Source organism: Thermobia domestica, chromosome 14, assembly GCF_964235325.1.
Source record: "Thermobia domestica chromosome 14, izTheDome1.hap1.1, whole genome shotgun sequence".
Classification (NCBI taxonomy): Eukaryota; Metazoa; Arthropoda; class Insecta; order Zygentoma; family Lepismatidae; genus Thermobia; species Thermobia domestica.
In genome coordinates this window covers 196,627,455-196,649,783 of record NC_137467.1, presented here as the reverse complement: position 1 = coordinate 196,649,783, position 22,329 = coordinate 196,627,455, and the positions used below count along the sequence as shown (strand labels likewise).

At 37.2% G+C, this 22,329-nt stretch overlaps 1 protein-coding gene across 1 annotated transcript in view; it reads right to left on the bottom strand.

Moving 5' to 3' along the window:
* LOC145670521 (uncharacterized) overlaps positions 1 to 22,329 on the bottom strand; it is a 1,332,296-nt gene that overhangs the window by 187,217 nt on the left and 1,122,750 nt on the right. The window contains exon 4 of the mRNA XM_081739291.1: positions 13,581 to 13,637. The gene's annotated coding sequence lies outside the window, so the exon portion shown is untranslated. The remainder of the gene's footprint in view (positions 1 to 13,580; positions 13,638 to 22,329) is intronic.

The window sequence follows — 22,329 nt, the reverse complement described above, 5'->3', positions numbered from 1 at the left end:
GGATAAATGAGCGTATTAGTTTTAAGTTCAAACTTTGTGTAGAACGTACTTTTACTGTCTACTATACCAAATTTTGAAAAATTGTGATAGTGAAATAATTTGAATTCTAGATTTCGACGGATTTTAACATTTCATGGACCTTACATGACGAGATATTTTTTTTTATGTCCGTTCTTGTGACAGCGAAGCGACCATCGATACCAATCGACATTTTATTTAAAACTTAAGTTTTTATGCTGTTTTGGAAGATGTCTCCTAGAATTTTCTACTTCCAAAAAAAAAAAAAAAAAAAATAGGTTACTAGACGGGTAAAGTTTAAAATTGTAGATTTTTAAAAAATGTTCTGACGATTTTATATCTATTTTATAAATAAATATTTAAATCTAAATTCTTCAAAAACGACATAGATTATTCATGTTGCTCAAAAGTGTAAAAATAAATGCCTCAACTAAAGTATCTACGCCTGATTGAAGGAGAAGTCAATAAGGAGTCAATAGGGTTGCAGTACTTGTTTACCCTAACTTAAGGCAAACAAACTAAAGTGTCTGATTGGAGAAGAATTCAACTATTTGTACAACTGTTATCTGATAAAACCATCCTGCTTTATATTGCCCTTTCCACTAAGACTTTTTTGATCAATATATTTTTTGCATCTTACATATGTATATGCAGATGTTCAAAACTCACGGATTCATTTGGCTCTAAAATTTCTAACTGCAGTCCGGTTTACTTGCGGTTTGTTGCAAATCATCAAGGAAGGATGGGAGATTTATGGGATTATGTTTACTGGTTTAAATTCATCCGGGGTAATATCGAGCAGGCCGTAAGAAAAACAGCAAATATTCGCCATTGTACGTTACAGTTCGAATGAAATATTGGATATTTGAAGAATACAAATTAAGTGTTAGTTAAATGAAATGAAATCTTTAAGTTTTACGTCCCACGGATATGCCGGTTAGGCTAAAGGAGTCGGTGATGATGAGAATTGAGTGAAATGATGGAATGAAGAAAGTGGGAGGAAACGTGAGAAACCCGAGAAAACCCAAGAGCACGGTGTGTGTCCACCACAAAGTCCACACGACGCGATCTGGGATCGAACCAGGGACCCCAAGCATCGGAGGTGAACGCTCTACCATTGAGCCACCACGCCTCCCAAAATTAAATGTTAGTGGTAACACACACAAATCACATGTTGAATAGCCGGTTTCTCGCTACAAATGACAGAGGGATTTCTTGGGTGACTTAAAAGAGTCGGTAACTGACATCATCCACAACATCCGCCAGCGAGGTCCGATGCTTCCCTGCCTTACTCAGAAGCGATCCCGTTTCCTGCAATTTATTCACTAGCGACCATATTATATTCCTGTTTGGGACAGAACGTAAGGGAAAATTGCGTGTAACTACCCTTTGCGTAGCAACAACAGATCCCGGTCTCCAAAATCTTTTTAACGATAAAATCACTTTGTTCCAGAGAGTACATTATTGCAACTGTGTCCTGATCATATTGGTACAGTAGCACAGCATAATTCTCAATTCAACGGCCCAGTTTCCTGTTTCTTATTGGCCGTCGCGAGGTTGCCATCTAACTAAGAAACTCAAATCTCCACACCGCACCTCACCTAATTCCAATTCGGTACAGTGGCGAATATTTGCTGCTTTTCTAGAGGCGTGGCCGATATTACCCCAAATGAATTTAAACCAGTAAGCATAGTTCCATAAATCTTCCAACGTTCCTTGATCATTTGCCATAAACCGCATGAAAATCGGACTTCAGTTAGAAATTCTAGACCCAAATGAAATCCATGAGTTTTAAAAGAATCACCTTGTATATGTTCTATGATGTACTATATAGGAAAGGTGTTTTTAGTTGTTCCTATAACTATTCTCTGAACTTGTAATTGTTTTATTTCTGACAAAAATGTCAGCTTCATTGTGTGATGAAAAGTAGTTTATAGTAATATCCAGCAAAAGACATGCAAGAGGTATTGGACTCAAGGCAGAAAAATAAATTTGCTTTTCTTGAAATAGGTAATAACATTTTATTCGTTACATTATATGGTTTTCGTTTTCACAATATGAAATGTCGTAAATTATTGTAAGTGGTAATATTCAATATATATTACACCGAATCTACCGTACACCAAAATTTCCCCACACCGAGTTTTCCGTACACCGAATTTTCTGTACTCCGAGTTTTCTTACACCGAATTTTCTTACACCGAATTTTCCTACACCGAATTTTCCTAGACCCGTTGAAAAAATAAATGTCGGCTAGGCTAAAGGAGACGGTGATGATGAGAAATGAATGAAATGGTGGAATGAAGAAAGTGGGAGGAAACGGGAGAACCACGAGAAACCCACGCACACGGTGTTTTTCCACTACAAAGCTCACTTGAAGTGAGCTGGGATCGAACCAAGGACTCCATGCACCAGAAGTGAACGCTATACCACTGAACCACCGCGGCCTATTATACTGTTATACATAACCAGAGGTACAGTTTATTGGATTGTGTTGGAGAGTTTGGGGGGAAGGGGATCTAAAATGTCCCGTATTCCCATAAAGAAAACATGGTAGGTTTATTAGTATAAACTTTTTACTTGTACAGTGTGTGAATTTGACAAATTTAAAAGTTTTTTTTTTAAATAGTAAAATGTCAAAGGGAAGTAGATTTTGATATCAGAGTGAATATGCTTTGTATTGTGTAACCGTGTATGCTTTGTGTGTGAATAAACCTTTCGCTTTGAAACAAAAGATGATCATATTAATATAGAGGACAAGAATAGCTTATTTCAGTTCTGTTTTGCTGTAAGACTTTCTATTTACAGGGCTTTTCGAGTAGGGAGAACTGAACAAAAGTGTGTTTTGGGAATGGAATTATCAGCTCCTTTCATAACGGCATAACGGGGGACGATATCAGTTCCTTTCTTGTACTCACAGGAACTTCTCGCCATGCTCGTATCTTTATTTTCCGTAGAGGTCTGACAAATGTCAACAAACTACGAAGTATGTCCCCATCTGGGGCGGCGCCGCTAAGTCTATTCTTATTACGGAATCTTACCAGGGGAGGAATTAGAATTGGCCCAAATAGCTTTTTTCCCACGATGTTTTGCGGTACTGTATAACGTTCAGGGGTATTTCGAGAGTCTTTGAACGGCTCTATGATACAGGCTCTTAAAAGAATGTAATAAAGAAATAACGACCACGTTTTTTAAATATTCAATTAGAACTGGATAATCTACACAAAATTTGGAATCAACCAGCGAAAACGGCACGTTTCTAGCACTTGTGGTTTTCAAGATCTCATTGTCGAAAGGATTGTCGAAAACATATAAACTTTTCTTTGGAGACAAACATATGAACCTAGCATTTTAATATGTAGTTTTTTAGAATTTTAGGATGTCAACATTCGAGAGACATTGGCTCAGTAGTAGAGTGTTCAATTTTGGTGCAATGGGAGTCCTAATTCAATCCCAGCTCAAATAAATGGACAACATCGTGTACATGGATTTTCTTGGGATTTTCCCGCTTCTTCCCACATTCTCATTCTACTAAATATTTCATATTAGTTATCTTTCATTAATCGCTCTTTGGGAGATCCGGATTCGATTCCCGGTGGGAGCTCATGTGGTTCGGATTCCATGTTAAACTGTAGGTTCTCGTCTCATATAGACTCGCTGCTAAAAGGGACGCTAAATTAACAATCAAATCATTAATCGGTCTCCTTTACTCTACAGAGAATAAACGTGGGACGTAAAGCTAGAAATTTAACTTCATTCAATTTTAATTTTAGATTTACGAACCATCCTGTGCATAAGTTCAGAACGTCTTATGGAGCGAATCTTCCCTTGTTCCCGAGTTTTTTTTTTTTTTTTTTTTTTTTTTTTACTTAGATACAGGATCCGAAGAATAGCTTCGAGTTCCACACCATTCTTATCAGTGTACGACTCGCCATTATCTCTATGTGTATATATAACAACAACCTCTCGTGGTTATGTGGACAGCGTACGCGACTTTGGCACGAGAAACCTGGGTTCGATTCCTGGCAGAAGCTCATGTGATTTGGACCCATGTTAAACTGAACAGCGTTCACGTTTTATATAGCCTCGCTACCGAACGGGGCACTAAACATAGGTATTGTAGGCCCTATAATAATTCAGCTAAGGATGTACATGAGACGGGACATGTCTTGAATCTCGTCTCATTTTGTTTGAAAAACAAGACGATACCCACTGTCTAATTCTAGACTATGAAATAAATACCTGATTCCTTAATTGACGGAACGATAATGTAGAAGAAAACGGGAGAATTCCGAAAAAAAACTCACGGACGCTGTGTTGTCCACCACAAACTTACTCAGCCGGGGATCGAACGAGGGTCCCCACGCACTAGTGGTAAGTCTCTATCACTGAGCCACCCGGCGATCCGAACCATTTTCCGCTGGAATTATTCGACTCGACATAAATATATTTAAATTCGAAAACGATTGTGGGGACCGCGGTGGCACAGTGGCAGAGCGTTCACCTCTGGTACGTGGGGTCCCTGTTTTGATCCCAGCTCGCGCCAAGTGCACTTTGTCGTGGAAAAACACAGTGTGTGTGGGTTCTCTCGGGATTCTCCAATTTCCTCCCACCTTATCCATTCCCCCAATTCAATCATTTCTCATCATCACCGTCTTCTTCAACCTAGCCGGCATAATCGTGCGACGTAAACCTGAAAGATTTCATTTTTGAAAACAATTATAACATACAAATGATTACTTAACAGAAAACAATGTACTGTAATTAATTTTCCGAAAAGAGAAAGCATTTATTTGAAGTTTGTGTATGTATTCCCATTTTCTCAATGCCGCCCTGTGCAACACCCACTACCTTTTGTTTTTTGCTACAAAACTCTGGGAAGTGACTGCAGTGTTTAAAATAAATGCTTTGATATTCGAGTGACCTTTTGGACTACGTCGCTCACACAGGGACAACATGTCCACAATGGGAGAAAACATGCTCTATTCCAAATGAGTGACCTTTTTATCTTCTGCTACATTTTTTTTTGTGTGTGTGTGTGTGTGTGTGTGTGTGTGTTTTATTTTATTTGATTGTGTAACTGGTATACAGACCGAGAAACCTCATTAGCCTCTTCCTTTTGTTCTTGTTGTTCAGTTTCGGATGCCATCAAGCGAAAGGGTGTTTGGGAAAAACGAAAAGAGTAGGGAAGTATGTTGATGCAGCATTTCCCTCCAAAAGGCTGGTCTTCACACACAACAAAGGAAATCTTGACAAACAAACCAGTTTTAAGTTGTCAGAAAAATACCCACATTTTGGTTTAACTTTATTTTACAGCCTTCTTTGTTTTAATTAATAAATAAATAAAACGCAGAAAATCGGTAATAAATACTGCATTAGGAAATCGAGAAATGAAATTATTCAAAATTAGGGTTGCCAACTTTCCAAAATGGAAGTACCACACTGGGCACTCTGCTGGAATACGTATACTCTTAAGAGGCCTCATCCAGGCGAAATTAAAATACCGCTAATTTTACAGTAATTATGTGATATCTTTAAATAGATAAAAGATAATCGAAATATGGAACAAGAGCGCCCTACACAATATCATTTTATATAAGATACCATTATCACGACTCACTTATCTGCTTTCGATTTCGAGCCATTTTGAAAATTGGCATTTATTTTCGCGTTTCTAAACGGCTGATAACGGAAAGCCACTAGGTGACTTGTGATAATGGTACCTCACGCAAAATAATATTGTCTAGGGCGCTCTTGTTCCAAGTTTCTATTATCTTTTATCTATTTGAAGATATCACATAATTACTGTAAAATTAGTGGTATTTTAATTTCGCCGGGATGAGGCCTCTTAAGATTGTGATATGATCGCTCGTATGGTTACTTCAGAAAATCGATCGATTCCAAAATTGAAATGCAATCTTAAAGTTTTACGTCCCACGGTAATGCTGGATAGGCTAAAGAAGACGATTATGATGAGAAATGAATGAAAATTGTGGATTGAGGAAAATTGGAGGAAACGGGAGAACCTCGAGAAAACCCACGCGCACGGTGTTTGTCCATCTCAAAGCTCACTTGTTGCAAGGTTGGGATCGAACCAGGTACCCCAAGCACTAGAGGTGAACGCTTTACCACTGAGCCACGACGGCCCTTGAGCGATTCGGAATTCAAATTTAACAACTTAGTTACTTTTAAAGCATTTATTAAACGTACATATTCCAGTTTTGGTTCAGTCGGCACATGTAATTCTTGTAGTCTACCACCAATAATACATTGTATTTAAAACAGAAAAATAAATAGGGGCTATATTTGGCATTATAATTATGGTATGCACAAAATATACTTGAAAAATGAAACTTACCAACTTTGTTCGGGCTGGTAATGTCTTATAATGCCGACATATTTTTACTGGATCTCGATGAATTATTTAATTGGAAAATGTAGCTGTGCTCTTAAAAATGTGCTTTTGATGATCTTTAGCAGTTTTGAAAAGTTCAGTAAATATTGCTGTCTTCCAACTATTCAGCAGATTCCACGCACGGCAGGTCGGTACTAAAGCGTATTATAAGCTCTGCTTTAGCCATGTTCCTCGAGAAACGATTCTTTTCGTCACTCCGTAATAATCTGAATAGAAAACAGAAGAGGACTAGTAAGAGGAAAAATTGTTATCGGACATTTAACGTCTGGTTTTGAGGTAGTACTGGACATCGGACAAGGTCAGAAAACGAACTATCCGGGAAAATACCGGACAGTTTTAGAACCGTATTCGAAATATACAGGTTCTTTCAAAATTTTTGTTACATCATTATGGACGAGAGACTACTTACGAAATGCTTTATTATTAAGATTTTTTTAAGGCCTATTATTCTGTTTGTTTCTTCGAGTCAAATAAATTTAAAGCACTCTATACTACTAACTGTAGCTCTGAAGTTTTCTACATATGCATTAAGGAGAAGAATCAAACATTTTCAGTAAATGTTCACTCTAGCCAATGACTTCAGTGTAAAATTACTTATTACAAATGTACGAGGGAGGATCAGAAACTAAGATTACAAGGCCGATATTTCTAGAGTTTCTCTGTTATGGAGGAATGAGGAGTGTGCGGTAATTTCAATACATGGACTTGGCAACTGTGCAAAGTTTCTGCCACCCGTCACCTGTGGCGCTAGTTGTATCTAAACGCAAATGCCGACTCGTTTGGAAGATTGATCTCGCGAAGAAGTCAGCTCACTTATACGATTTCTGTGAGCGAAGTATGTAACCATGGCTGAAATTCACCAGCAGCTGGCACCTCGTAGAGGTTTACGCAGATACTGTAATGTCTCGTCAGTATGTCGCAGAGTGATATCGAAATTTTGCAGCTGGTAGAGAAAACGTCACCGTCAAGGAACCAGGCAGAAGACCACCACGCTGTTGAAGCAGTTTTGCAGGAATATCATCAACCACCCTCCCTTCAGCCTGGATCTCGCTCCAAGTGACTTCAGCCTGTTCCCACACATAAAGGAGTACTTCAGAGGGCGTTGCTTCGTTTCAGAGGAGGAGGTGAAATACTTTGTGAAAAAAATGAAATGAAATCTTTGAGTCCCACGGTTATGCCGGTTAGGCTAAAGGAGACGGTGATGATGAGTGATGAATGAAATGGTGGAATGAAGAAGGTGGGAGGAAACGGGAGAACCCCGAAAAAACCCACGCACACGGTGTTTGTCCACCACAAAGTTCACTTGACGGGGGCTGGGATCGAACCCGGGACCCCAAGCACCAGAGGAGAACGCTGTACCACTTTGTCACCGCGGCCCCAAATACTTTGTGACAACGTGACTGAACATGCAAGGACAGGAGTTTTAGCAGGAGGGAATCTTCAAACTCGTCCACGATCTGACAAATGCTTCAACTGATGTGGTGACTACGTCGGGAAATAACCTAATGTATGTACTATCTGTTGGCTGTATTGATTATATGAAATAATATGTACATGTTTCACTGCAGGCTTTGTAACCTTACTTTCTGATCATCCCTCGCATCACATCCTTCATGGACTTCACCCGTCTGGAAAAATTCTCATAACTTCCGGATTAAATTAAGAGAAAATCAGAGTATAAATTAAGAGAAAATCAGAGCATAAATTAAATGAAAATCAGAGTATAAATTAAGAGAAAATCAGAGTATAAATTAAGAGAAAATCAGAGTATAAATTAAGAGAAAATCAGAGTATAAATTAAAAGAAAATCAGAGTATAAATTAAAAGAAAATCAGAGTATAAATTAAGAGAAAATCAGAGTATAAATTAAAAGAAAATCAGAGTATAAATTAAGAGAAAATCAAGCTATAAATTAAGAGAAAATCACAGTATAAATTAAGAGAGAATCAGAGTATAAATTAAGAGAAAATCAGAGCATAAATTAAGAGAAAATCACAGTATAAATTAAGAGAAAATCAGAGCATAAACTAAGAGAAAATCAGAGTATAAAATAAGAAAAAATCAGAGCATAAATTAAGAGAAAATCAGAGCATAAATTAAGAGAGAATCAGAGTATAAATTAAGAGAAAATCAGAGCATAAATTAAGAGAGAATCAGAGTATAAATTAAGAGAAAATCAGAGTATAAACTAAGAGAAAATCAGAGTATAAATTAAGAGAAAATCAGAGCATAAATTAAGAGAAAATCAAGGTATAAATTAAGAGAAAATCAGAGCATAAATTAGGAGAAAATCAAAGTATAAATTAAGAGAAAATCAAGGTATAAATTAAGAGAAAATCAGAGTATAAATTAAGAGAAAATAAGAGTATAAACTAAGAGAAAATCAGAGCATAAATTAAGAGAAAATCAGAGCATAAATTAAAGAGAAAATCAGAGCATAAATTAAGAGAAAATCAGAGTATAAATTAAGAGAAAATCAGAGCATAAATTAAGTTAAAATCAGAGCATAAATTAAGAGAAAATCAGAGCATAAATTAAGAGAAAATCAGAGTATAAATTAAGAGAAAATCAGAGTATAAACTAAGAGAAAATCAGAGTATAAATTAAGAGAAAATAAGAGTATAAATTAAGAGAAAATAAGAGTATAAATTAAGAGAAAATCAGAGTATAAATTGAGAGAAAATCATAGCATAAATTAAGAGAAAATCAGAGCATAAATTAAGAGAAAATCAGAGCATAAATTAAGAGAAAATCAGAGTATAAATTAAGAGAAAATCAGAGTATAAACTAAGAGAAAATCAGAGTATAAACTAAGAGAAAATCAGAGTATAAATTAAGAGAAAATCAGAGTATAAATTAAGAGAAAATCAGAGTATAAATTAAGAGAAAATCAGAGTATAAATTAAGAGAAAATCAGAGTATAAATTAAGAGAAAATCAGCGTATAAATTGAGAGAAAATCAGCGTATAAATTGAGAGAAAATCATAGCATAAATTAAGAGAAAATCAGAGCATAAATTAAGAGAAAATCAGAGTATAAATTAAGAGAAAATGAGAGTATAAATTAAATGAAAATCAGAGTATAAATTAAGAGAAAATCAGAGCATAAATTATAGAGAAAATCAGAGCATAAATTAAGAGAAAATCAGAGTATAAATTAAGAGAAAATCAGAGTATAAATTAAGAGAAAATCAGAGTATAAATTAAGAGAAAATCAGTGTATAAACTAAGAGAAAATCAGAGCATAAATTAAGAGAAAATCAAGGTATAAATTAAGAGAAAATCAGAGTATAAATTTAGAGAAAATCGGGGCATAAATTAAGAGAAAATCAGAGCATAAATTAAGAGAAAATCAGAGTATAAATTAAGAGAAAATCGGAGCATAAATGAAGAGAAAATCAGAGCATAAATGAAGAGAAAATCAGAGTATAAATTAAGAGAAAATCAGAGTATAAATTAAGAGAAAATCAGAGCATAAATTAAGAGAAAATCAGAGTATAAATTAAGAGAAAATCAGAGTATAAATTAAGAGAAAATCAGAGCATAAATTAAGAGAAAATCAAGGTATAAATTAAGAGAAAATCAGAGTATAAATTAAGAGAAAATCAGAGCATAAATTAAGAGAAAATCAGAGTATAAATTTTGCACATAAATTTACAAAACGAGTCAAGGAGTATTTTTTTCGAGAATCGAGATGAGACGAGGTTTGTACTAAAACTGCGAGACAAGGAAACATTGCTCGTCTCCCGTCTCGTCTCGTGAGCAACATTAAATGGAAGGGTGAAACCTTAATTTAATACACTATCTATGCACTACATTGTGTTATGCGAAATGGAGGTGGCGGGAAGCTTTGACTAAAAATTAAACTAAACTTCTGGCGGAACAGCTTTTTTAGGAAGAGCAAGAACCTGCCAACCGTTTTGTCGCACTCACGCCTTTGGGGTGATGTCTGGTGCAGGGCTGGATCTCCTATACTATACAGGGTGTTTCAAAACAACACCGACAACATTTGGGAGGTGATTACTGCTATAAAGATAAGACAAAAAGGATCAACCTGGGTGCACAAATGTTTTCGGAGTTATATCCTGCCGAAAACATAAAAACGTGAAATTTAAAGGTCCATAACTGCAAAACTATGGGACCTACCGTAGTTGAGTCAACGTTTCACTTAGGAACTAGAATGTGCCCTATGCAAATATCCATGTTTCAGAATCCTCAGAGAACTCTCCAACAATTTTTATAGAGACAGTTGGAGAGTACTTCAAATTGTATGCCCGTAGCCAAACTCTTTCTATAACAATTGCTTCGTGAATACCTACAATCATGTATTTTTAAGATCTGTTCTTTCTGATGCCATTGCATGGATGGCAAGTTGCCTGGGGCTGCTCCTGTTGTGGTCAACACATCGGCTTCCCCCATCATTAATTCTGGGTTTCTAGACCGCAGTTTCTTCTTTCAAGTAACTTCCCAATTATACGCACCACACTGGGCACATATGGCAATGCCAACACCATCCTGGTGAATACAAACGGTCGTTTATCTTTTCTCTGACCAGATACTGCACTGCTTGATTTCGCTGATTTCATGAGAAGCGGGCAGCTAGGCCGTTGGCTGGGCTTTAACCAAGAATCTTATAAAATAGAGGATCTGCCCTTACAACAAAATCTTGAAGCCATTTGTCACAGTTTCGCCACCCCTACTCTGCCCACTCCGCCCAATAGGATCGCAATGTTTTGAGTCAACAATCATGGCGGAAACGAAAGTAGCCAATCAGAAGTGCCGATGCTCGGTTGTTTTTTGGCTTCACCGATTTAATAGGATGAAGATACATATGGGCAGATCCTCTATTTATAACATCCTTGGCTTTAACTATCTTTTCAGATTATATAATCGAGTGAAGAAATGTACTACTGGAGAAAGAAAAAGCAACAATATTGGCAACTCTTTTTTTTTTTTTTTTTTTTTTAACGCACAAAAGATTGAAATAATTTCTTTTTATGTGTGTGTGTGGCGAAACCAAGCAAGCAAAACGAAACTTACACCAAAGTCCAATGTATTAGATGTGATATTGACCCTGGAACCTTTCGAACATTTATCGATGGACGCCGAGGGACTTCAGAAGGTACAGTCTCTGACCCATGAAGTTCATTCAAAGTGAGTTATACGAGTTGGAGAACGGAAAGCAGTCTACATGTAATACTTCTTTGTCAAAACGTGATATGTGCCTTTCTCAAGATACAATTCTGGAATAGCTCATTCTTCACACGTGCTCAGGATTTATGTCTAACGACAAAGAAAATATATTCTGTAATGGAACACTTTCTTTGTTTTTCAGTTCGTAAAGGGCATAATACTTTTCTAACCAAAAATGCAATATAAAATTTTAGCTAAAATTCATTATGCTTGGCATTGTTGAAACAAGTTATCTTTCTGTTTTCTATTACCACTTTTAATCCCAAACTATAGGAGTAAATGTCTGAACTTCAACAAAAGAGGCGCTGGGGTGGTAGATTAGTGGTACAGCGCTGACCTCTGGTACTAAGGGTCCCAGGTGCGGATCCAGGAGGGCGATCGGGGCGATTGCCTCCCACAAGAAGGGGGAACTTTCTTATTTTATACATATAAATAAAACCCATCCCAGAATTTGGAGCACTTAAAAGTAGCTTTAAGTAGCAGTATTATAACCAACCGCCCCCCAAAAGTCCGTCCTGGATCCGCCCCTGAAGGGTCCTCGGTTCGATTCCAGTCTAATTGAATTTGGAGATTTTAGGGAAGCAAATCACGGAGCATGTGAAGGAGAAGAATAGGGAATAACTCTCTGTCTAAGAAATTATTAACATATTAGATGTACCAAAAGAGAAATTATAAGATGACCCAATATGTGGATAACTATAGATGATAGATGTCACGAGATTCAGGACAGTAGCTAGGGATGGCCATGAAGGCTCAGCCACCCTACGACACCGTCATCTCCCCCTAAAACTTTCAATTGTCTTTTGATATGTAAGTATGAATATAAGAGGGATTCCAAGTTAGTCCCACAAAATATTTCACCCTCCGTTCTCTTATTGATTCAGCCACTGGCTTGAGTCGAGAGTGAACCCCTACGACAGTTTGACCAAACCGAATTGAAACCATGAACTATTTTTTTCTGTAACGCCGAACTCAGCTTACTAGTCCAGTGGATAGGGACGTACCTTATGATCATCGGGTTCGAGTCCCGGTGAAAGAGCATCGATCTCACTACAGTGGTTCAGATTATTTTTAAACTATAAGTATCACGCTATATAGCCTCGCTGCTGACCAATGACGTACATTCCAGTCAATGAATCAATTAATCAAATAAACTGTAGATCTCCTTCTACACAGCATCACTGCTGACGAAGAGAATGAATAAAAATCAACCAATAAAACTGTAGGTTTCGATGTTTGTATATAGGTCCTCGCTGCTACCATAGGATTTCAATCCAATCCAATCAATCAATCAAATTAAACTGTAGGTCTATAACTCCGCGTCACCCGAATTGGTGTATGACGTCAGCCAATAAGTTCGCAGTGTGCTGTTACCAAACCTTCAGTGACAATCTAATCATTCATAATTGTCCACAATACGAACGAAATAACTTATAAATTATTAGATTTTGTGAACGCGGCACTGAACCTCCGGGTTCCATAGGCCATAGAGTTAGTTAGTTATTATTAGATTCCTCTCTGAGGGTTTAGTAACAGCGCATTGCAAGCTTATCGGGTGATGCCATACGCTAATTCGGTTGATGCGGAATATAGTTCTATATAGCCTACTGGGGGATCTAGGAGATTAAAAGGGGAGGGGGCACCCGGAACCCAGACTATGGTAGATATATCATGGGTTTACTATAAACTTTTAAAAATATATAAATAATAGCTTAAACAGTGGTGGATATAAATTCTCAAATATATAAACAATAGCTTAAATTATATTTGTCACTCAAAAAACTGGGGGCCTTAGGAGCGCAGTCCCCGGGCTAGATTCGACACTGATATAATCTTACTGGTGGCAAAGAACGCAAGACTAATGAATCAATTCATCAATATAGCTTCAATAATAGTGCTACCTGGGGTATATTCTTTATTTATTGTTTACATTGAAGAAACTACACAAATCCTACCTTGAATGATAAAACGCGTTGTATTCTACTTGCGCAGGATAAAATCACTTTGTCCACCTACAACGAAAAAGAGAAAAGGCAGGACATTAGAACATAAACGTATTTCTGAGGAAACAAAAAGCACCACATATAACAAAACACTTATCTGCTATTTCCTATATGTACACAGAGATGATGGAAAACACATTCCTTTGAGATAAATAGTTCAGATGTGTATTTGCTGACCATATAAGGAATCAAACTTATACGACCAGGAAAGATAGCTTTTCTAAATATATAGGATTTTAAAAATAGCCGTGACAAATCATACTTCCACATTGTTCTCCAGCATACAGGGTGTCTGAGGATACAGGATAGTTAAATAGGTTTTAAACTGTTATTTTGTTAGAATTCAAATTAGTGAATTGAGAATGTGGAAGGAAATGAAGTACCCTGAGAAAACCGTGTAATCGAATATTTCGAACAATCTCTCCAACAAACGTTATTCAAATGCGAGACAAATTAATTATTAAAATAATTAATTAATTACTTAGATTCTAATTTAAATAATGAGCAATTGTATCAATTACTTTATTGATGAATACTTTCCAAATAATTGACATAACTAGCAAGTACATGAATAAATGGGTCTATTCAAATAACAAAAACTTGTTTTAAATTAATATTCAAGTGACGAACAATCGTATGAATTGTTATTCAAATGAGGAGTAATTGTTTGAATACTTATTCAAATACCGAGAAATTGTTCGAATGCTGATTCGAATAACAAGGAATTGTTCGAATACTTATCCAAATAACGAAAAGTTGTTCGAATACTTATTCAAATAACGAGTAATCGTTTGAATACTTACTGAAATAACGAGAAATTGTTCGAATACTGATTCAAATAATTAGGATTTGTTCGAATATTTATTAAATAAAAGGAATTATCCGAATACTTATTCAAATAACGAGGAATTGTTCAAATACTTATTCAAATAACGAGAAATTGTTCGAATACTTATTCAAATAAGGAGCAATTGTTTAGGTAAATATTTAAGCAACAAGCAATTATTGGTATAATTGACACTAATAGTCCAAATATTAATTACTTGACCATTCTCATACAATTCAATACACTGACACGTAACAAACAAGCTTTCCCTGACATCTGCAGGTACATTTCTGAAATTAAACTGCCTACATACTCTTCTGTGGTTCGATCAGAAACCGACTCAATTTCATCGAAAATAGTGCTTACCATTTACGTTCACCCGAGCCGTTCAATTATTGTAATAACGAAAATTTTACCAATAGCTTTTCAAATTAAGAGAAATTGCAAAAATAATAAATCCAATGAAGGGCAATTGTATCAATAAATTAATTAAATAACCTGAAATTCTTTGAGTAAATGTTCAAATAACAAGCAATTACTGTTCAAATAGTTATTCAAATAATAAGCAATTGTAGAAATAATTATTTAAAAACTAATGAATAACTGTTCAAATAATTATTCAAATAGATACTGTTCAAATATTTGTTCAAGTAACGAGCAATTGTTCGAATACTTATGTAAGTAAAGAATTGATCGAATACTTTTGTAAGTAACGAGGTGTTGTTCGAATACTTACTTAAATACCGGGGAATTATTCAAATAATTAATCAAATGACGAGGTATTGTTTCAATACTTATACAAATAACGAGGAATTGATTGAAATCTTATTCAAATAACTAGGAATTGATCGAATACTTATTCAAATAACGAGGTATTGTTCGAATACTTACGTAAATAACGAGGAATTATTCGAATACTTATTCAAATAGGGATTGTTCAAATATTAATCAAATAACGAGGAATTATTTGAATACTTATTCACATAACAAGCAATTATTCTTCAGATAAGTATTCAAATAAGTAATTGTAAGATTAATTAATTTTAAAAATAACGAACAATTGTTCAAATAATTATTGAAATAATGAACAACTGTACGAATGGTTATTAAAATAACGACATTTTGTTCGAATAAATATTTAAAGCTGGGGTGCTCTGCCCCCAAAGGGCTTGAACGTAACGCCTCAATTTTATTATTATCGCCCCAAAAATTTACCATCTTTCCCAAAAATTGTCCATTCTTCAGTTTGATTGTAAGCCTACCATTGTCAATGAAAAATTGTGTTTCCCCCAAACAATCTTAAGGGTGCAACTTGCGCCTTAAAACTTGTCTATGTACACTTGATTCAGTTAACGGGAAAGTGCCTAAACTTCCGTTTCAATTGAGGAATTAAAGGAACTTCTGATTTAACCGAGGAATAAAAGCTAAAGAAAAGTCTGTGTTTTGGAAAGTTGAATTCATCGAAAAGACCTTCTCACATTTTTTAAAACCATTTTCTCTATATGGATGCAATACTGACCCGGTGAGAGAGGAAGTACCACAGCTTTCATTTCCAGTTACAACAGAGGTACAAGATGGAAAATGGAACCTGTTCTTAAAGTGGCCATACACGTGTCAAGTTGGTGGGCAATCTCTACGGTAACCTTTACTTCTTCAGCTGCAAACTGAAGAGCGGGGCGATGGCCCCGAGCGCCGAAATAAGGGGCGCAAAATTCGGGAGGAAAAAGTAAAGAAAAAAGAGAGAGGAAACATTACTTTGGAATATTACTAGTATGTACTTAAATTCTCTTCATGCTTTAGGAAATGGTTCTACAATGTTACTCATTTTAGGAAAACGCATGTGTACATACATAAAATGGATGGAAAAAGTAATAAAAAGTGCTCAAAATCAAGGAAAAGCAGTGTTTATATTTTAAAATTTTCTTACGCTTCGCGCTTGGTCTGTCGACCTCACTCATATGTGTATGATACAGGGAAGTCGTTGTATAAAATCGCAGCGGGTGTTATTTTCTACTGCACGGCACTCTCACTGATAACGCGTTTGCTATTGCGTGGAATAATATCAGAACATTTGCGGTACTGGACATTTGCGATACAACCAGAAAACCAGTTTTTCAGGGACATTTGCGATACACATCCTGGAACGTGCACCAAAAAACACTCATTTCACTCCACGTTAGTCTAAATTAAAATGATTGGAACAGCCTAATATTACGTGATTTATTCTGATTGGCTGATTTTGGTAGGTTATGGATATATGAGAGGAGATCACGCTGGTCATCTAATGGAACATAACTTGGGGGAAACAAATATTTTTCCTTTGATCTTCTGCATCTTACCAAGAAGAGCTAGTAAGACGTATCAGGAATTTCTCAGTTTGGTGAAGGCTAATATTAATGATTGGAATCCGAAATGAATCAAATTGGATTTCAAGCAAACAATAATAACATCTCGAAGAACACTGTTCCAGTAGGAAACGCACATTAGTCTGTGTGATTTCAATTTTAATCCGTGTGTGTAGAGGAAGGTTAAGGAATTGGAACTTATAAATGACTATAACTTATAAATAACTTATAAATAAATATTCAGTTCCAGAGGTGAGGATCTGCCTCAGAATGTCTCGGCGTGGGAGACCCGGGTTCGATTCCCGGCGGGAGCTCATGTTGTTCGGATTCCTCGTTAATCAGTAGGTCCACGTCTCATATAGCCTCGCTGCTGAACGGGACGTTAAACTCAAAATTAACTGATCTCAACTCAGAATGTATTCTGTCCTAGCATTATGTGTTACTGTTTATGTGTTTATCTCTAAGAAACTAATTGAACTCATAAATTACTAATTCATTGAACGTTAATTTTGACTTTGTTTCTTATACTTATTCCGTATTAGATCTGACCACAAATCCCTAAATACAAGAGCGCCAATTTCTCTGTAAATTTGGGGTGGGGCCAGTCAGATGCAGAAGGTATATATATATATATATATATATATATATATATATATATATATATATATATATATATATATATATATATATATATATATATATATATATATATATATATATATATATATATGAGGATATTAAGACAAATTGCATTCAAATTATGCCAAATATTGTATATTCATAAATACGATAGGGGGCCCACATGAGCTTTCGGGGAGACCCGGGCCCCCGGCCCCCCAGGATCGGCGCCCTTGCCTAAATATGCTCATAACAATGGACAACTGTATGCAAAATGAGTGACTTGTGATAAATCACTCCGCAGGGAAGTTGCTCTTTCGATAATTCCGTAACACTTTCACGTAATTAGAAATATCTCCATATGTTAAAAACGAAGAATATATTTCAATTTTGACTAAACACTGGCAAATAGTTATTGCAAAACTGTTAATGAAACCTATAAAAGAAAACCAAAAATATAAATATTTCTGGAAGTTCCCTTTAAATATTATGGACATGCGTTTGACCAATCACAGATAAGGATTTGTTTACATTTTTGTTAGTTTTGGCCAATCACAAACAAGTATTTGTTAACATCTTTCGGATGTGTCTATCATGATACTCTATTATTTTTTTCACTTTTCTGTATAAGTGATCCTTATATTTGGCTTTACATGTTCTTCGTGTTCTGAGAAAGATATGTATGTATGTATGGTAAGTTAATAATGGTTTCATATTCTGAAAGAAAATTTTTAGTATTTAGCATGCAAAAATAGCCTCGAGTCCTCTGAAAAAGCCATGTTATTCTCCCGTAGAACAACTTACTGGCTACACCAATGTTATAAAATTTGGTCTTTTATAGCAATTGATACTGTGTGCTTATCCTCTAATCAGTGGCGTATTTAGGATTTTGTTTCGGGGGGGGGGGCTCTGCAGACACGTGAATAAGCACTTATATTTTTTTCCTTTTGGGTGCTGACAAATTTTAATGAAGTTGAGCATATAATAAATTTATTTCGGGGGGAGGGTGCTTGAGTCCGATAGCCACCCCCTAAATACGTCACTGCCTATAACTGAACACCTGACAATATCCTCTTTTAACTTAGAGAATAAGAAGTTATTTCGAATAGTACCGCAAATGTTCAAGTTCCACAAATGTCGATATTTGAATTACCGCAAATGTCGCAGTACCGCAAATGTCGAAACCGCAAGTATTGCACTTTTGCGTAGAATACAGACATGGCGTGGAACATATGGCTTCGGTTGCTTCACGCGTGCGCAGACATTTAGTGGTCGCACGATATCATTGCTTGCAGCCACACATGCCTTTTTTTGTGTGTGTGTGTGGGGGGGGGGGGTGTAATCCCAACTCCCGGCAATGGACAGATTGCTCGGCACCTTGATGGATCGAATGAACTTTCCAGTTGATCAAACCATCGCCAGGGAATAACGAGATTGTCTGCAAGGTCGAAACAGTTCCATGCACGCGGCGATATTTGGGCAATCTTTATTGTGCCCATTGACCAAACTCGCCGCACATATGGCCAGTTTTAGAACTCTTGAAAATCCACACATAAGACCATTCCTGAGTATCTTACTGATATTGCTCTGATATGTGTCGACAGATGGACAAAATGACGGAAGGAATCTACCACAGCATCGTTTGGAAGTGTGAAAGTGATCGCCACTAGAAAACGTTCGACTAGCACTAGTCTATAGACACCAGCTGATTAATCAAGCGTGTAATGAAAATGATAGTGCCTTGATACTAACTGAATAGACGTTGAAAAACCAAGCTTTGTGTTTGCTCATTGAAAACACGAGTAACCTTGAAACTGTATAAACATCACCTACTGCGGCAATCATTCAAACGTATTTTATCAGTAAAAGGTGTGCCTTCTGGCATCCGCATAAACATCAACTATACATTGGGTGAAAAAAAGAGAAAAATAGTCTAAAATTGTAATTTCCTGGTTTAACAAAGGGGATATTTTCTCTCTCTCTCTCTCTCTGTCTGTCTGTCTCTCTCTCTGCGTGTGTATGTGTGTGTGTGTTTTACTTGCGAAACATTGGGAGGGATACAAATGATGATTTCGTGGCATGATTTGCACAAATGATTTACCAAGCGGAGCGGCTTTGGATTGTTAACAACATGGCGGGCGAAGCGCAACACGTGGGGGAGATCATGTAGCAGATATAGCCCAGTGTCAAGGGCATAAATATATAAAGTGATAGGCTACTACGAACAAATACTCATGTATACAACCTTGTCGTTGCTTATACTATATACGTAATACTTTAAATATGCATACCTATTATGTGCTTTCACACACAGAGGCTTTCAACAATGCTTTCAATTCTGTATACGTATTTGTATAAAACCAAACCAAAGCAGACCACTTGGCATAACAACCCATTTTGTGAGCCTACGCCTGCTTCAGCGCCATCTGCTAGTAACCGGCTGAACTACCGCCAACCTAGCGGCAAGCACTTGTACTCAGCGCCCTGCGACGCAGTGTCCGTAACAGGTACATCAGGAGCTTTCTAAACCTAGTGGCCGTCACGTTTTGTTTTCACGGAACTTCCCAGTTTGCCTCACGACGCTGGGTGACGCTGAAGATTGGTAAGCTCGTCCTGTATTTACAGTAAAGAAATATAGTAGCCGGATCTTTCGCTAGCACATCAGTCACCGTTCCTGATCTCCCAGACCACGGGAACCAAGGGCGCCGATCCTGAAGGGGGGACGAGGGGGCCCGGGCCTCTCCAAAGTTCATGTGCACTCCTCCTATTGTATTTTTGAATATACAATATTTGGCATAATTTGAGTGCAATTTGTCTTAAAATCTTCATATATATACCTTCTGCATCTGAATGGGCCCCCCAAATTTACAGAAAAATCGGCGTCCTTGGCGGGAACTACGAGTATGAAAGATATGCTCAATAATCCTTGGGTTACAATACATACAGCATATTTTCCATTACATCTAACTAAAATAATATTTGGATAGAGTATTATCTTTAGAGTTTAATTTCTTTCAGGACAACATTAAGTTTTGTATCTTTACCACCGGACATGGCCTTAACAGACCCGAATGTCATTTGCTTAACATCAAAAGATGGAATCTTAACATAGATACTCCAAAATTAGGAGCCGAGTGCACACAAAGACTCGAGCACTCTCGCACGAATAACCTCTAAAACCGTCAACAACATTACACAGAACCTCTTCCCTTCGCCCTTGCCACTGGGTAAACAGAGTCTGTGAGAATTCTGGGGAGAGAAAAGTCTTGTATGCAGCGGTGATATCTGTGCCACGAGAGCTTTCAGGAAGTAAGTACTCCGTAGAAAACTCCGCGTTATTTCGTTGAGTCAAGGAGCTGGGGATGAGAAGGAGCTGAAATTGTGTTGAGGGTCCAAGTTCACATCACAACAAGAGCATCAAGACCCGGCCGGCGAACTAAGTATATAAACTGCGAAGTTCATATGTTGACAATCGCATCTCGTATCTACATTTATTTCTCTCTCTCTCGCCATAGCATCTGTGCGTTAATGTTCGGATAAGTTTTTCTTTCTTTCTTTCTTTCTCTTTTCGCATAGCGACATCTAGGAACTAGGCAGAAACCGGAACTTACGTCAGCAGAGCTACCTCATTTCCCTTTGAGCTTTTTCTCTCTCTTCTTTACCCTTGCGTCGCGAAAACGAGCCTAGATAAGCCGTCCGAACGCATTTGGTGACGTCACTTGTCGCGACGGCGCTCTCTCCTATGATGGCTCTTTGAGATACGTCTCGCTTGCTCTTCTTTCTTATGCAGTGGTGTTGGTAGCAGGTATCGATTCCCACTCCACTAGAGTAGAAAGAACCAAAGAGGACCGTTGGAAATGAAATTGTTTCGTTTAACGTCCTTCTGTTATGTCCTGCAGGCTAAAGAGGACGCATCAGGGGCGCACCAACTTGGGAGGGGGGGGGGGTCCACCAGGTCCGAACCTACCGAACTTTGTAACTCGACAGATATTTGTACATTAGCAGAAAAATTGCTGATAGACTGAAGATTTGACTTTACTTATCATCTGTACCATTTCTTTTCTGGGGATCGCGGTGGCTCACTGGTAGAGCATTCACCTCTAGTACATGGTTCGCGCCATCCCTTGGTTCGATCTCAGTTCGCGCCAAATGAGTTTTGTGGTGGACAAACACCGGGTGCGTGGGTTTTCTCGGGGTTATCCCGTTTCCTCCCACTTTCTTCATTCCATCATTTCCTTCATTTTTCACCGTCTCCGTTAGCCTAGCCGACATAATCGTGGGACATAAAACTTACAGATATTTCCTTTCTGATAAAAAACAATATAGTTTTATCATTTTTCGTGAGAATTTTGGTAGCAGTACTTAAAAATTAAGTTATCGTCTCTTTCGGCTGTATAATAATACCCATTTGAAACTATATAAATGTGGCATCTTGTATTATTGAATCCTTCCCCCAACTTCGCATTCCTCCCAACTAAAGTTTCTGGGTGCGGGCGCGCCTTGAACGTATGATAATTGTAAAAGATGGCTTCTCAAGTGCCTGCTGTCAGGCGCGTACCCAGGATTTTTTTCCGGCAGGGCTCCAAAGATTTGGGAGGAGTTCAAATTCAATGTGAGGGTAAATTATATTAAATTTGTAAAATAACCCTTAAAATTAGACTAAATTTACAGACATGTCGGGACTTCAGAGGAGGGGGATCCGGACCCCAACACCCACATCCTGCGTACCTTTCTGTCTGCTATCCTCTATTCCAAATCCTTAAAATACATTTCTATCTTAGAGGTCCTAGATGGCTATATGGTCACCACACGAGCCTTTGGCGTGGAAGAACCAAGTTCGATTCCCGGTGGGAGATAGGATTGCCATCTATCCCGAATTGGGCGAAACATCCTGAATTTTAAGAAAATTTTC